General features: G+C 34.2%; 1 protein-coding gene across 14 annotated transcripts in view; it reads right to left on the reverse strand.

Annotated features, from left to right (window-relative positions):
- Window positions 1-13,627, reverse strand: part of PCDH15 (protocadherin-related 15) — a 1,021,780-nt gene extending 1,008,153 nt beyond the window's left edge. For all 14 annotated transcript variants that reach the window (XM_011938778.1, XM_011938777.1, XM_011938779.1 and 11 more), the window contains exon 1: window positions 13,261-13,627. The gene's annotated coding sequence lies outside the window, so the exon portion shown is untranslated. The remainder of the gene's footprint in view (window positions 1-13,260) is intronic.
- Window positions 13,628-18,660: the final 5,033 nt, after the last annotated feature.

The raw sequence follows: 18,660 nt of genomic DNA on the forward strand, positions 1-18,660 counted from the left end.
ACGCCATTCTCCTGCCTCAGCCTCCCGAGTAGCTGGGACTACAGGCGCCCGCCACCTCACCCGGCTAGAATTTTGTATTTTTTTTTAGTAGAGACGGGGTTTCACTGTGTTAACCAGGATGGTCTCGATCTCCTGACCTTGTGATCCGCCTGTCTTGGCCTCCCAAAGTGCTGGGATTACAGGCTTGAGCCACCGCGCCCGGCCCCCAAATTCATGTTTGAGCCTTAAGTTCATCTATGCTTGTAGCAAGCCAGTTACATATCACCAGGTTTTCACTTAGTTAGAACAATAAATTTACTTATCTTCTCTTTTGAATAAACTTATTTAGGTAGAAAGAGAGTATCTGAGAGAGCATGAATAAAGAGCATGAGAAAAGTTGGAATATCTTAGCAAGGCAATGACATCATAAGACTGGCAGCATGGTAGAGAAAACAGAGGAAGAAAGAAGAAGAGAGGCACAGGAAGGGGAGAAACAAAACACAGAAAGGGTGAGCATCACATGAAAAATAATGAGAACTTTAAGGAAAATATGGGAAGAAGGTTTGACTCTAAAGCTATTAAGGGAATATAATTAACAGGGAAAAATATAGCATTTGAAATATAAGCAGAAACCAACAGGGAGAACGCAAGGCTGATATATAGGTTTCAAGCTTGTAATTCGATATTAATTGTTATTAGTCGATGAAATAAGATTATAAGGAAGAAAAATTAGAGGTTAGGAAGCAGGGATGGAGAAGAGATCATGAACTTAGTTTCACACCTTATGAATTTGAAATAATCATGGGATATCCAAATGAAAGTTCCACGAGACAGTTGGTTATGCAGGTCTGAGCTATGGAATAAAATTAGGAGATGTCAGAGATAAAATTTTTTTGTTTCCTTTTTTATTATACTTTATATTCTAATTTTAACTACTATCTGTATACAGAAATTAGTTAAGAATTTAACAGTAGACAAAATAAATCAAAAGTAATACTGAAGGTTGGAGTGGAAAAAAATAAGAAAGTATATCTGAGAACATTAACATGTGAGATACACATAAAGTAAGAACAGCTTGAAAGTAAACCTAAAATCTGTCTTCAGTAACGGGATTTAAAATAGAAATAATTATAAACAAAAAATAAACAAAAGGTGTAAGTTAGGCTATTTAAAAGAAGAGAGAAGAGAGATTCTAAGATAAGGGAAGAGTCAGCAATATCAAGTAATGCAGATGGGTCAAATCTTCCATTGAATTTAGGAAGTCATTGGTGACTACTGGTATGAGGCATCTCAGACAAATAGTAAAGGTGGAAGAAAGATTGCACTAGAGAGTAGAACTACATTAATAATTCACTCAATGGGTCATTGAGTTTGAAGTTGATTTCAAACTTTTGAATCTAATTCTTTATAGAATCAAGGTCCCCTAGAAACTTGGTCATTTCCTATATGAAACTTTCAAAGAAGATATTTATATTCCCCATGAGAATAATACTAACGATACAGGATAAGGGGTCACATTGAATGTCTCAGGAATTGTGGCTGATTTTTTCTATGAGAAAGCATAAGTACCTCTAACATAGTGAATGACTTCCAAAACATTCATATTTAAAATTCATTTGACAACCAAGATATATCGTAACATTTATAAGAATGTCTTTGGTATGACCAACACCAAAGCAAATACAAAAACAAAAATCCTTAAAGACATACTCTGTGTGAATGTTATAAGTTATCCAAAAATCTTGTTTCTATTTTGTCCCTTGTTACATTTTCACCCTATGACTTGCTGAGAAGCTGCAGGAGAGAGAATTTCCTGATGAGTTGTCTAACAGCTTATTCTTTCCTCCTGCTATGTCCTCAACATGTATGTTCAATATTAAATTGCACTGCAGCAGAGATGAGAGAGAGAGAGAGAGAGAGAGTGTGTGTGTGTGTGTGTGTGTGTGTGTGTGTGCGCTTTAAGCAAAAGACAGAGGCTTGAGCGACTTAGTAGTAGCTACAAATATAAATTACTGACAAGCAATTAACATATACTTTGGTTAAAAACCAAATGTTTCCTTAGCTACAATCATAATCACTATTTTACAGTGAAAATTGTCATATTTATGATACCTTGACATTAAGATATTCAGTAAGCATATTGATGTTTAAATTCCATGTTTAAATGCAAGTATTTATAAATCAATCATCCCACAAATCACCTTTTCTTAAGTTTGAAGTGTAAATGTGTGAATTTAAGATTTTAGATTGACCAAAGTACTTACTTTCTTCCACATACCTCAGTTTAAAATTTGTAAAAAGTATTAAACCACACGATAGAAAAGTGATAAAAGCAAAGATGTGATTCAGCAAGTTTCTTAATGTTTGAAACCAGATGGAAGGTCATAATTATTTAAAGCAGAATACAAAAAAATCACATTGCAAATGACAAAATTGGGTGAGTATGGATAACATATACTATCAAATTGACTCTGGAGAAAATATGACAAACTTAATAGATAAGGGTAGCATGAAAATCAAGAAAGAGTAGTGGTGTCAGTTAAAATATTAAATAAAGGTATAGGTAAATTAGAGGGATCCTTCCCCAAGTTCTGAGCAATTTTCCCCTAAGCTTTCTACTTCCCCATAACTAAGAGATTATTTTCTGAAGAAATTGTCAGAGAGCCACCAGACTTTAAGTCAAAGAAAGTAAGGTCAACTCTTTGCTTGAAAACAGGAATGTCCACCTGCTGACAAGCTCTGCTCACACACAGATTTCCAAAGAGCATTTCAGTGCCCAGCTACTAGTGACACTTACAGCTATCTAATAAAAATCCAGACACACATATTTTTTTAAATGTGTATATATTTACATACATATACACCTATATATATGTTAAAATATGTATATGTATTTCCCTCATCTTTTAGAAACATAGCAAAAGTACTTGTCTCAACTTCCCAATAGTTAAGCTTGGCCATGTGACTAAGTTCTGGAAAAAGGCAAGTGAGAAGTCTCATATGCCACATCCCATACTATCTTTATTCATGAAACCTTCTTTGCAGGATGCTTATTTTTTTCCCCCCAAAAAAAGTTGTTTGGGGTAACAAATCCTCAGGGCAAGCTTGGAAGCCATGTGTTGCAGATCATATTGAGACCCATAAACAAAAATAATAACAATAACAACAACCAAAATACTCAAAATACTCCTAGACCAATTCTATTTCAATCCTAACACAGCATCTGAACCGCCTCTCATGTTTACTAATGACCTCTATTTTTGAAACCGGTAACTATTTATCAGTTCCTGTCTTTCTGGAATCATTAATGGTATTTGATACAATTGATCCTTATAAGCTTTCAAGGGCCCAGAGCTCTTCTTTTCTTAAAATAAAGGAAATATGAGGTAACACTCATCAATATCAACTAATCCAGATAGGTTAAATCTTCCACTGAATTTAACAAGTCATTGGTGACAACTGGCACAGGACATCTCAGAAAAAATAGTAAAGGTGGAAGCACGATTGTGGTACAGAGAGTGGAACCGCATTAATAATTCACTTAATGGGTCACTGAGTTTGAAGTTGAATTCAAACTTGTGAACCTAATCCTTTATAGAATCACGGTCCCTTAGAAATCTTGACCTCTTCTTTTCTTAAAATTTAAGATCCAGAGATCTTTTCTTTTCTTAAAATTTATATCCAGCCCAACTTCTCCTCTGAGCTCTAAACTTGCAGGGTTATCTAATTTGTATGCATTATACTCATCTCAAACATAACATGTTTAAAAATGAAATCTTAATTTGCCTTTCTAAGCTCATATTAGTCTTCCCATCTCAGTAACAATTCTAAAAATCTTGAAGTCATCCAATCTCTCTCTTTACTTCATATCTCACATTTAAGCCATCTGAATACATTATGTTGATTCTATCTTTAAAATGTATTCAGAATGAAAACCACTTCAGATCACCTCACTGCTAATACCTTAGGCTGAGCCACCATTTCTTTGGGCCTAAATTATTGCTTTGGCCCCTTATTTTCTCATTTCTGCCCTCATCTACCTATTGACTATTTCCACAGAGCAGGTAGAGTAGCATCTTTACAATGTGCATTAGGAAGACTTCTGATTTCATTAAGAAGCCCCCCCTTGTTACAACACAAAAACCCTGTACACAACATAATTAATGAGCATAGAATGACCCTGAGAAGTAGAAAGAAGAAGGTGGACTGTCTAGAGACCCAAAGGCCAACAACAACATGGCACTGAGCCCTCTGGGTTTCCTTATTCTGGCCCATAATCTGGGACAGGGCTCCAACATGGAATGGCAAACAGACGCAGGCCCAAAAAGCTCCAAGAAAAATATCTTTACTCTAAACAAAGGACCAGGAAAAGGGTGGCCTAAAAACCGACAAAGTTTTGGGCAATACTTGCCTACTCCAGCCAAATACCAAGGGGAAAAATTGCCCCATCTCTACCCCACTGGTGGCTTCAGCAATGTCAAGTAGGGAGCTGATTTTTCACAAATGACAACCTTGCTTCTAAGAAAGCAGGTAGCTGCCACTAAATTCACCTGCTCAGGGAGTTGTGATGAATGGTTTTATGTGCTAACTTGACTGGGCGAGCAATAAGATACCCAAATACTTGGTTAAACATTATTCTGGGTGTGTCCGTAAAGGTGTTTGTGAATGACATTAACATTTGAATTGTTAAACCCAGTAAAGCAGATTGACAACCCAAGTGTGGAAGGACTTTATCTAAACCACTGAAAGTCCAAACAGAACAAAAGTTGCTCTCCCAACCTGTCTTCAAACTGGGACATGAGTCTCTTACCATCAGACTTGAACTCAGACTGGATCAATACCATCAGTTTTCCTGGATCTCCAGCTTGCTGACTGCAGACCTAGGGACTTCTTATCTATCTATCTACAGATAGACAGACAAATAAGTAACCTATTTATCATCTATCTAATTTTCTATTCATTCTGTGTCTCTAGAGAACCCTGGCAAATACAGTAATATAGCCAGGTTGCGCACTAGCAGGATGGGATCTTATATCTCATTCACTACCAGAAAGAAGGAGGATGTACTGAGTCCCCCAGTCCCAACTTCTACCCATATCATGCTGTTAGCACAGTCCTCCACCTGGACCACCAAGTGAACTAGGTGACCCTTTATTCCTACCCACTACCAAGCTGACTTAATTAAGGAGGCAATATGAGGATGACCTTGTCAATTGTAGGTTTCGCTCCACTACTCCACATCACCACCACCACTCAATGTCAGTGGGCTCAGTGGAACTGAACCTTCATCCCCATCTGGGCATCAATGAGACTGAAAACTGTGTTGCAAGTCTAGGCTAGTTAGCACTGCACTTTATGCCTGCCCTTGGTGTCAGGGATATTGAGTAGCTGAGCCTCCACTACCATTCTGCAGCAAAAAAGCATTGCAAGTCGACTCTCTAAAATTGCAGCAAAACTCTAAAATTGTAGTCACCAGGGAGCATAAAATGCAACAAGACTATTTTAACAACCAGTTAAAAAGCAGCACTCAACATTTCTAAGAAAAGCCTAAGTCAAGGAACACATTTATACACATCATGATTTACGTTTATATAAACTTACTAAAGAGAGGACTTTGTCAAGGATCACTGTATAATGTTAGCAACATTGTGTATCTCTGTTGACCCTGGGATACAAGAGGGAAGTTGATTGTATACATCCACCCAGAGGCAATGAGGCAGTATAAGTCTGGGTCTTAAAACCACTGAAAGGAGGACTGCCACTCTGAAAACTCATGGAATTTAGTGGCCAGCATTTTTGAAGATATAGAAAAATTTAATGATTGTCATGATCTGTGGAATGTCTCAAAAAAAAAAAATTAAAGATACAGGTTCAGCAAAGTAAGCTGAAAAAGGCATTAATTAATAATAGAAAAAAATGGGAAAAAAATCACAATCTATTTTTGCATATTGCAGTAAAGTAGCCATAATTTATTTATATATATATACACATATATATGTGTGTATATCTGTGTGTGTGTGTGTGTGTATATATATATATATATGTATATATCTGTGCTTAGAACTTGGGGTGGGATAAAAAAACGTGCTGATGGTATAAAATAACCAAACGTTAAGTAGTATAATAGGAAGAAACAATATCTTGAATCAGTAAATCAAAAGATAACATCATAAGCATGTTATTTAAAAATATATGAATACATAAAATAAGAAACATCACAAAAAAAGGTTTAACAAAGTTGTATATGAAAACTTGACTAAAGGGGCAGAAACATGTTCTTTTTTTTCATTGTACTCACAATTTAATGTTCTTTTTATAAAAACAATGCACAGCTATTTCTTTGATTAAAATAATCATGAATTCTAAGAAACTGCTTTGAGATATATATATATATTTCCTTTAAGATACAGATATATAGCTATATATCTATATCTATATAGCTATATATATCTGTCTATATCTATATAGCTATATATATCTATATCTATATATAAGATATAAGATATATATATAAGACATCTATATATAAGATATATATACATAGCTATATATCTATATCTTAAAGGAAATATAAATTTACCTCGAAATGGCAACTATTTACTAAACATGCATTTTATTTCATAAACACACAGCAATGCTCTTTGCTTGGGCATTTTCTCAATTACACAACATCTTCCATTCAAGTTACCATCTCCTAGAAAGTTATTTGAGAAAACCTTATTTCTCACAATGAAACCTTATTATCTGAAGCTCAGTTGACTATTATTCTATCCTTAACCCTGGTTTACAAATACAAAATAAGAATTCATATAATGTATGCTATTCAAAACTCAGTATATCCTGAGTGGAAATTTTTCAATAAACTTTGTAAAGATGCATGAAATGTTTGCTGTCATTTTTTGAAAAATATTAGCACACCAATGTAACTATAGCTAATGTTCCAAAATGGAGTATTTTATTTCATGCTTACCATATCAGATGGAATGTAAGGTTAACAAACTTTCAACACCTCTTAAATGAAAGGATTCATGCACACACCTTCAGAAGTAAAATTAACCACAGTGGTGAAATCTGTACCTACGTGGTAGAGGTTAAATGGATGGCATATTTAAAATCACCATTCATAGCTCCTGGCACACAGTATACACTAAATATTTTTTCTTCTATCATTTATAAGATACATTCAACAACACATCAAAGAAAGTAGGAAAAGAAACATTCAAACCAAACTCTTGCATTCATTCTTAGATTGCTTTTTTAAAATATAGTCAAACATTAGTAATAACATATTTAGTAAAAAGAGTTCTGAATTGTAAAATTCAAGAATTGTTTTAGTTCAAATTTTTGACATAACATAAAATTGAAAATCAAAATTTGAGTACTTCACTTTCTGGCAAATTGCTTTATTTTCTCATAATCCACCTTATAGCTAGGGATATCCTTAGTGCTTTCATATTGTACATTTTAACTTACAAATCATACACATTCTTTATAATGATATTTTCTCCCATCTTTTCTTGAAATTCAGAAAAAGAAGTATATGTGTGTCTCATTGAAAATTCTCTACACTTCTCAGTTTCATGTTTTTCTAACTTAATTGTCCACTTTTCCTTGTCCCTATTTGATCTTCACTCATCTTAGTATAAACACTCACTTACTTTTTAAAAATTCCTACCACCTGTCTCTTCCACAACCAGTCCTTATATTAAGCAATTAAATAAAAATGACCAAGTCGCCACCAGGAAAAGATAAATGTCCATTCTCAAAACTATTACTTCAGTTGGCTTTAAGAAAGTAGGATGGACAGTAGGGAGATATCTTTTCTAGCAATTCTGCAAATCAATACCACCATTCTCTGCAAAGCAGACAGGAGGAAATTGATTGTTTCATTGCAGTGTTTCATATTAGAAAACCAAAACATCATTTCAGCTTTCCCATACTCTATGGAAACTAATATTCAGAGCAAATATGTATTCTTTCATTAAATATTTATAGAGTACTTACTAAATTCTGGACACTGAGCTAGTTAGTGGAATTACTAAAATACAATGTGCAAAGCCTCAAATGAAATATGCTTTTTCATTTAATTAAGAGAGCAAGACTATGAGATAGAAAATACCTGAGCTTTCCAGGTGATGCAACTATAGCTTATCAATATTAAATTACTTACTCTATTCTATGCAGAATAAGGGTTGAAACAAGGATTTAACTTGACCTCTGATGCCTTGACCTCTGACACCAGTGCTTTTGCTTTTAAGAATTATACCTAAATAATTATGTTGATGTCAACGATAATGATAAGTATCAATCTCTATTTACTGAAATATACCTTGGTTTCAGGTTCTGTGTTTGTATAGTTTATGTATGTGAATTATATCCTTTTATCACACTTTACAGACAGAAACCAAGGCTCAGGTAAGTTAAACAACTTGATCCTTGCTGGTAAGGGAGTGGAATAGAATTAAAGCTCAATTCCATCTGGTTCTGTATTCTTATTTTACTGTCAATTCTCTATAGCAACAGTTATTGAAACTAGAAGACCCACCTCACAGCCTCTCTCTTACATACACACACTCGATTTCATTCTCCCTGCTTAGATCACAGACTCTCTCTTTCTACATTATCTGTCTATCTATCTATCTATCTATCTATCCATCCATCATCTAGGTATCTATATCCATATATTAACCTTCCTATTATCTGTATGTATGCCTGTCTCAGTCTCCCTTTCTATTTCTCTCAGACTTTCTATCTTTATATCCCTTTCCCTATCTCTTAACTTTTTTGTTTGTTTCATTTTGTTTATTATTTGTCTTTCTGGCAATCTATTTCTGTCTTTCTTGACCCTGTGTTTTCCCTGCCTGTCACTCTGCTTCTACCTTTCTCTCTCTCTGACCCTATCTCCACTTCTCTTTCTGTTCTTTTCTAACTGTATATCTCAGTTTCTCTTTCTGTTCTCTTTCTCTTTTTCTTATCTTTGACTGTCTCTAACTTTCATTATATTTTTCCTTCTGAGTCTCTCGTTTTCTTTGTGTGACTATCCCTGTATCTCTCTTTGAGTTTGTATCTCTGTGAATATCTCTCTGTGACTTATCTGTGTCTGTCTCTGTCTCTCAGACAGAGATGTAAGGTTCTAAAGTAGTAAAATCCTCTCTTCCAGTTTTAACGATCCTTCTCTGGATTCCAGTGGTGTGCTGCAAAGTTGAAGAAATAAGTCCCTTAAATGATAAAGCAAAAAGAAAAGTCACTGTCCTTGGATAAACAATTTGCATTTCCATAAGGATTCAGTGATGCAGAATCAGAAAAGGCTCATTCTGACACCTCCATGAAAACAACAGGGAGAGCATTCATTAGCTGGGCTTCCTTTTGAATGATGCGCTTCATCGCACACACCGCTGTCCTCCCCCGGTCAGGAAACAGTGCTTAATTCTATCGGAAACTCGCCCTTTCACTAGGCATGAGAATGAATGACTTTTCAAAGTAATGAGAACTACACATCTGCCATGGCCTGAGAATGCTTACACTCTAAAAGCCATACAGAAAGTTACACCTCCTATCAATTTCTTATCCATCAAGGAGCACAATAAACAAGCTTTGAACTTTTCCATTTACCAACTTGAAGGAAAGAAATGCTTCATTTTCTTTAGTTTCTTGAAATAATGACTGCTTTTGTCTCTTACACTTATAGCTTCAATAGCCATGATCTGATATTTAGGGGTGAGTGCAACCTTTAAACAACTTATGATGTAAAAGAATTTGTCCATTACAGTGCTCAGAAACTTTTACTCTTTAGGTGGAAATTATTTTGTTGCTGTTATTGTTGATACATACACACACACACACACATACACACACACACGATCATCTTAGGAAGTAATTGATACAAGATTAAAACAATTATTTGTATTTTAAATTATATAGCAATTTACAGTTTTCTTATTCATTTTCCTGGCTTCATTTACAAGTTGTATATTTTAAATGTGGACACTGAGGAATAAATGTTTAGGGGGTGTGCTGAGGACCTCAAGGAAAATAATTATTGTCCTTGGGCCAGAATATGATGTTTCTATGCTCCTTATATTAATAAATAGCATACACATGTGATGTGTGTGGGGGGTGGGGCAGGGTGTGTGTGTCCATCTTACTCAATGTGACTGACTTTTAGGCTGAGACTAAGTCACAGTGTCCATCTTACTCAATGTGAATGACTTTTAGGCTGAGACTAAGTCACATTTGTCTGCATATTCTTCCAAGTCTCTCACTTCAGTTTATATATCACAGTTGGAAATTGTACTTTAAGGTCAAGCTAGTCACTCTCACATTCAAAATTGCCTCCCACTCTGCCCCTGCCACCCGTACATGTAACAAACTAACATGTGCATTTGGAATTTCTGGGTGTATTCTCAGTTCTTGTCACCGTTTCAACCTAAGTGCTTCCAGTATTCAATTTAAATAAATGTTACAGTTTCTGAGTGATTTACACCACTGGAATTTGTATAGCGACTCTATCAAGAGAAAATAATCTGGGCATAAATTATTCACATTAGCTTTTTTTTTTTTCCTCACTTGAAATTGACTATGAGCACTAATGAGTTGCCACACTTCCTTCCAATACCCTTGGATGCAACTCGGTGATATTTGAGTCTGAAACTAATAAATGAAGCCCCCCAGGTCACTGTTAGTTTTGAATCCACATTCTGTCATACTATAGTGTTAACAACAACAACAACAACAAAATCTCATTACAAAAGAAAATGTATCAAACCTCAAACAAAGTTTTGGTGGAGAGTAACAAAAATAGTTTTTGGATGCCATCCCTGACAAGTAAAACTATCTTTTCAATTTTATAACTGTATAGTCTTATTTTGCATGTGAAAACCACAGATACATAGAATGACAAAATTGCTCTAGTTCACAAGTGATCCCGATACTAAGAACTCTTTTAAAAAATGGTAGAATACAAACAAAATGACTATGATGAAAACCCACTCTTAAAATAGAGTCCGAAGTAAAATTAAACTTTTAGATAATAAACATGATCAATTTATGAAGTGGTGTGGTATCTGTGTTTAGATTATTATTTCTGCTAACTTTTCTATGGGTTGAGATCCTCAGTGAAACTTAAAATCACATATTTATCCCATCGTTAGGGATACAATAAAATGTAAATGTATAAGGGAGGCTTCTGTGTTAGGAAAAAGTTGATATAACAGCTGGTTTATGAAAACCTATTGTTTTACACCATTTAAGTAGAAAAAAATTCCTATAGTCTGAAATTGCATCTGCACATTTACAGAAAGGGAGAGTACACTTACCTACTCAATAAAGTGGTCACATTTAGGGAATTACTTTATAATTTTTGGTTTTACATTTTACTATTATTGAGAAGGCTCATAATTTGTCTAGGGAGTAAAAGTCCTCGTGATAAAGTGATAACACAAAGGAATCATTAATTCCTCAACATGTATTTGCTTGACATACATTTTGTGATCAAATAATAATAGTGATTTCCTTTGATAAAAAATAATAATTACCTTTTGCCTTTAATTTCAAACATAAGCTCTGAAACAAATACTGCAGAATTTTTGCAAGTGGCATAAAAAACAATTTATGTCTGCTTAGCTGCTGTTAAAGTTGTATGATAAAAAGATACAACACATACTATGCAAAATTTAAACGTGAACAAATTAAGAGCAAAGTTGTAATGGACATTTATCTTTCACTGAGGTTTTTTGCTAAAGTATAGTTATTAGTGTTTTTTAAAAATTTATTTATAGTTCAGATACTTATCAAATATTATCAGTGGGTATAGTATATTTTTTAAAATGTCCTAGAGAATGAACTATTTAAATATTTTTTGTGAATAATATTCAAAACTTCATGCCATAATTTTCCAGAGAAGTTGCTGACACTTGGGTAGCACAAACTCTGACCTGTTCAGGTCCCTTAATGATTATATTTAAGGGTAATTTGGGGGGCAAAGTTGTAGGGATTCACGTTTCTTGCTCAGCACATAATTGCAACAGCTGAGGGGTTAGGAGGTTGCCACTCAGTGGAATTGGGCACCCATTAAATAGCACTTTTATTTCATAGGAGAATGAGTCCACAGTCAAGGGGATCAAGTTGCTGAAACTTGAAGACACACATATGCAGATACATTCACTCACTCACACTTAGCCACAACTTAAGCAAACTAAAGAAACTAATAGTCAAGCCAATTTTCTGTGAAAACAAACAGTTCACATGAGCATATACACAAAAGCTTCATACTTGCCGTGCAAACGACAGCAAGCATTTTATGGTCAAAACATGCCTCTTTTACAGATTGTTTCTCTAACGTTAAGCAACATAATAACTTAAGTATTTGGTTACTAGATTTGACAGTTGGTTCTTTTGTGAAAGCAAATGAGTATGACTTGGAGTTAACCTTACAGGAGGCCATGGTATTATACTCTAGTTAACAATGGCTTTCTGCATACGTGCTACAAGTCCATCAAATCGATGGCCGTCTGTGCGTACTAGAGACCCGGAGTACCAACAGACTGAACAAGAAACTTGTTATTCAGGGCCCACCTTCTCTACAGCTACCAAAGTATATTTTTTAAAGTAAAGGCCACATCACAAAGTGAGAAAGGTGTTCGTACTATCTAGCATTAATTCTGTATTAGAAGGAAAAAGTCGACCTAGATTCAAATTCTAAATGGTTAATGCTCCCAGATACTTACAAAAGAGGTAGATATTCTAATAAACTAAAACATCTGTAGTAAAAATATCAGTATACTCACAAAAAATATAAAAAATACTGTTCATTGTGATGCAGAATTAGCTACTTTAACTCAACTACCAACTATAACCTCCAGCAACAACCACTCATAAAACAGCAATATTTGCACACACACAAAATGTCAATTCTGATGCCATTTTTCTATATTTTGTCAGGTTGAAGGAAGTGGGAAAAGTGGCTGAGGACTAAAAATTCTTTCAAATAACAAACCAGAGTTATAATTCAAAAGCTTCTGTCTTTGTAAAGATTACATTGTCATCTAAACAAAATTACAATACCAGACAGTAATCAGGAAGAATAAAAGGACAGGCAGTTGTGTTCACTCTTCCAGCAAATAATCACTTACACATCATTACTACTCTATTCTTTCAACAAGCATGACAGAAAGTAGCATCATGACAGAAATCATTGTACTGAAAGAATATCTTAACTTTCTCTGTAGTTCACTGCTGCCTTAAATTTGAAAAACATAAGAGAAGGGCCGGGGAAGAACTTACTTGCAGTTTAAAGTTTCATCTTTAGTCCACGTAAGATTATGCAGCAAGTTTTCTTGCCAAGGCTGCCTCTTGCACATCCCTTTAAAAAGAACCAATGCTCATAATCTAATTCCAAGACGATTCATTCACATGTTCCACCTCGTGTTTCTGTGAGGCATTGATATCCACTCTCATATCATCAAGAAAATGTTACTAGACATTTTTTTAAAAAAGCAAAACACTTCAACATGTTAACTCAGAAAGCATACCATCATTCTCCACGTTCTGAGATGTATGCCCCCTGCCTTAGTTATTACAAGCAACTAACTCTAAGCTGCTCGCAGGAATCTGTCTGCCCTCTATCTGTCGCTATTAGCTCAGCACGTTGATTTCACTGGCACTGAAGCAACAGCAATTAGCTATCTTGCTTCTCGCAGCACATACAGGAGACAGCTGAGTGCGCTAAACCACGCACTGACTGGTGAGCTCTTTGCACCAATTAGTAGCAGGTGCTACAGCCCAAAAGACAAATTGATGTCCACTGATCATCAGTACTGGCTGCTTTATTGTACTGTGTTCGTCAGCCTGTCTGATGATTCTCTATTCTGTTTTGTGTGGTTGTTTTTACTGTTTTTTACTTTGGTGCTAAGAAGTTTAGCAGCTTACATTCAATAACAATATCGTTGACAAGACAAAATAATCTCTTAAGCGTCTTTCTCTCTCCCTCTCTCTTTCTCTCTCTCTCTCTCTTTCAATCTACCCTCTTATATCAAGCCCTCCACACCTTTGGGGCATAAAAACAAAACAAAACAAAAATTTCACAACTTCACACATTCTATAGGAGCCAAAAGTACCCTTTAGATTTTTACAAACACATGTGGCTGGTACTATATAAGGGTAACATGAAGAAATATATTATAAAAATTTATAGCATATTTCTTAAACATTGTAATATATGAAATCTCCAAAACAAAGTTTTACAGATGGACAGGTAAACTAGTAAAATACAATTATGTCATAGAAATCAGAGAAACATTTCTTAAGGAATCTATCTTGCATAGTATTTATTTCAATTTCATATTAAATTTCACCCATGTATTCACCTGAGCGTATGAGAAGGAAGGATCTAGAAACGAGCAATTTAAGAAGATATTTTAGTAGTGATTGTGACAGAGCAAATAGACTGAGGCTGGTTGAAAATAACAGGTGAAGAGTATCACAGACAAAAAAAATCCCCCAGAACACGTTTTCTTAATGAACCATGTGGATTATTTACTAGGATGCTACATTAACTCTATTTAAGAAGAAAAATCACACCATCCCTACAGATACGTTGCAATATTTAAACACAAACATTTGCAGAAAATAACATCTCATTTAAAACAAAATGGACTTATATTGCAGGCTCAGTTTTCCAGAGGGAGGGAAAAATCTTTAAGAAATAAATCAGATAATTATAGATGAATACCTCGAGCCTCAAGTTGAACCTATTTGTTTTTATTTTATGTAACACTGAAACAAACTAAATTACTTGCTTCCTTAAAACCACAGATCAGTGGGAGTCAATGAGGACTTGCAATAAGTGAACACATACAGTTGTTATAGTTGATATTTTTAGAGTTTAAAATTGATGTGTTAATAAAAACTTTATTGATACATGTTTAAACAACGCATATTTTGCATGAGAAGATTTATTTGGTCATTTCACTAAATGTTTCACGTATGGAACAATCCATATATTGATATTTGTTAAACAGAACAGCTGGTATTATAAGATTGCTTCAGTAACCATAATAATTATTAAGTGTAGTTATTTTTACTAATGACTATTCAGCCTCATTCCTGGAAATGTTCAATTATAACTTTGATGACACATCAGAAATATAGCTAGAAAACAGAAAATATCCCTTCCTCATCGTCTCTGAGCAATTAAGTTATTATTAACTGAACGCTTGTCAATGACAACAGCTGATTTTCATTTTTCAAAACTAAATTACAATATCTAGTTTTCAGAAAAACATATTTAATGAAATGTGAAAAATGCAATATTTACGGCAAGATGAATAAAGGTTAAGTTTTAACCAGTTTGAAAACACAGTAAGCAAAATGGAGTCACTGAAATATTTGCTACTAGAGATGATAATTTCTTTGAAAAAAAAAATTGTGTAATATTCTCGCCCCTACCCTGCATTGTAAAGTCCGCTTGAATCCTACTCTAAATATGACATTTAACTGCCTCTTTTCTCTTAAAATATATCATGAACATTCACTTCTACAAACACATATAGGTTTAAATTATCATTGATGTTTCATTGTATGTATATGTGTATATTTTCTTTAACAAAATACCTATTTTTTGACAGATAGTTTCTAATTTTAATATATTTGTAAAATCCTGGTTTAAGATGCTTAACTTTCTGAACTTCCATTTTACCACCTTTAATCAAGGTCCTGGGTTAAGGTGCCTGGGGAGGAGTGGGCTGAAGCGCCATGTAGTTAGCTTGTGAACCTTTGTGCTCTGGCTTAGGGGTGTGTCTGAGGAAGAAGCACCTTTTTTTTCCTTTCCACAAAGGCAACACCACGCTGTCTACTATTGATTTGTCTAAAGATGCTTTCTCTAAAATTCACAGAAGTGCATGTGACTAGACACACTGCTTATACAGAGTGGTAGGTTACATGACAGAGGAAATGTAAACTGACTACCACAAAGTCTGATACACAACAGTTGCTCTTTAAATCATAACTGTCAATCATAGATACAAGAAATTAGGTTTAGTTTACTTTAAGGTGGAAAGAGTTGTATTAGGTGCTTTAGAAAGATTTTCAACATTGGAAACATTAACATTTAAAACATTTAAACATTGATGATTAGAATTTTATTTAAAAAATTTTAAAAGTCACATAATACAGTTTAAAAAGGAATCATTAAATCTATCGACAATAGAAAAATGGATATATATCTTTCATTACATAACGTTAAGGATAGTTATCTAGCTCTTTAAGTACTAATTATGAAACATATTAAAAAGTGGCAATAAATAAGTTGTCAAATTTTTAAAGTTGAAGACAAATAGTATACATTTCCTGTTAATAACTGCATTCAAATATGTCCATATTCATAAATACTGGCAATGCAATGATGAATATAAATTGGTGATTATTGCAGAGACCATACTGAATCTTTCCCTTATGTCTGTTTTCATGGATTTTTGTTTCTTAAATTCCTTTTTAGCACCACCTTCTTGTCATTCGCCTCCCCTTCCAAAACTAAAAAAAAGATTGAATATGTTTAACAGATATTTGTTTGTTCATGTTGGTGCACAAATATATATTCTATGTGTTATTCTACATTTTCATCTGATTGTATCAGAATTTTGTATTTTTCATTAAAAAATGTAGTTTTTACATTCCACAAAGCAATGATATAGAAACACATAATGCTCTACTATATGCCAAAAATTAGCTGCATCCTACACACAGCTGTGAAGATTACCACAAACATTTGTGTTCATGCCAGTTCATCTGTGCACTGGTGTTTAATGAACAATAAAAAGCAAATATCTAGTCAAAGATACAAACTTTCTTTTTCTGTGTTTAATTTTTTTGGAATTTTGACTTGTTTTAACTATATATATATATATATATATATTTTCAGAGTTTGCTAGAGTGCAAAGCTAATTCTCTCACCAGCAAGAGAATTAAAATACTGTTTATGCCATTGGCTTACTCTGGCAAATTTATATATTAACTAAATGTAATATTTCTTATAGGCATTTGACTTCAGTGTTTTGGTAGGGAACATTTCAAAGTATCAGGTTAAATACAGCAAACCAATACTAACTCATATTATTCTCAAATATATGTCTTTGAGAAAGGAAGACATAAAAGGATTTTGTCTATCCTTCCAGGATGAGGGCTGAGTCCTTGAATCAATAGGAACTGCAAAGTAAAGAGAGGTAGAGAAGGCATTTTTTAAAACCCAGATTAAAGCTTTACTGAGGGAAAGCTTCTGCAGTATTATCAAAATAGCCTTGCTCATTACAAGCAGTGTCTCACTAGGTTGCCTGGGATCAAGTCATTCTAGAGCACTTATCGTCAGCAGTCATTTAGAGTTGAGATTCAAAGCTGTTGGGTATGATCACAATAAGACCTTAACCAGGGACTTGGCAACTGGAGAGTCATCTGTATTTACACCATAAGTCTTTGTCATGATTTCATGTTGTATAGCTTTATTTTTTATTCTGACACCCTTTTATTGTCAGAATTCAAGGTAGACATAGTAAATTTAGTTTCTTGCCAGCAGTATCTACTTTCACTTTTTCTTTTTGACCCTAGTACTTACCTGTTTTAGTGACAATTTGAGGGACAAGGAACAGTATAATCTTTATTTAATACTTGTCTCTGCTGAGATTCCAACAGGCAGGCTATTATTTGAGAAAAGCAATTTGGGATATAATACAGTAGCTTAAGGGCAATGCTCCAAGAAATAACTAATTTCATAAAATTATAGTTGTATAATAAACATACAATGTGATTTAGTAAAATATGTAAAGATGTTGAACTGTTCACATCATCTTTTAAAATATAATTCTTAAAGAGTATTAAATTTAGCGCAAGAAACTTATTTATATGCATTTCTGTTGGGCTTTCAAATAGGGACTATTTTTATGCTTGAGTGAGATTATATTATAAAGTCAAATTATTTGAATATTTCATATAATCTAAAATTATTTGAAACCTGGAAAATAAAACTAAAGAGAAGTACAGATAATATTTGTAAAATACTTTTTTTAATTAACATATTTACTGTTTAAAACTATTTTATACTTGGGGATATTTCTGGTATTTTCCAAAGGAGAAAAATTTAGACTTTACAAAACAGAAAAAAAAAACTACATACACTACCTTTTCACAATTCCAGTTCTTATATGCTGGATGTATTAGTATTGTATTGTTGTATAACAAATTATCCCAATTTTAGTAGCTTGAAGCAACACACATTATCTCAAACAGTGCGAGTGAGAGGTCCAAGTCAGGGTCTTACAGGCTCTAATCAAGGTATTGGCTGCTCTGAATTCTCTTCTCGAGGCTCAGCTGGGGAAGAATTCAGGTTGTTTGGGAAAAAAATCATTTGGCATGACTACATGACTGAAGGCTGTGGCTTGATTTTTTTTTTTTTTTTTTTTTTTTCTGAGATGGAGTCTTGCTCTGTCACCCAGGCTCGTGTGCAGTGGCGCCATCTCGGCTCATTAATTGCAAACTTTTCCTCCCGGGTTGGAGCAATTCTCCTGCCTCAGCCTGAGTAGCTAGGATTACAGGCGCCCGCCAGCTCACCTGGCTTTCTTTTTTTTTTTTAGAGACGGGGTTTCACCATGCTGGCCAGGATGGTCTCCAACTCCTCACCTCGTGATCCGCCCGCCT

Source organism: Colobus angolensis, unplaced genomic scaffold, assembly GCF_000951035.1.
Source record: "Colobus angolensis palliatus isolate OR3802 unplaced genomic scaffold, Cang.pa_1.0 Scaffold177, whole genome shotgun sequence".
In the NCBI taxonomy this organism is placed as follows: domain Eukaryota; kingdom Metazoa; phylum Chordata; class Mammalia; order Primates; family Cercopithecidae; genus Colobus; species Colobus angolensis.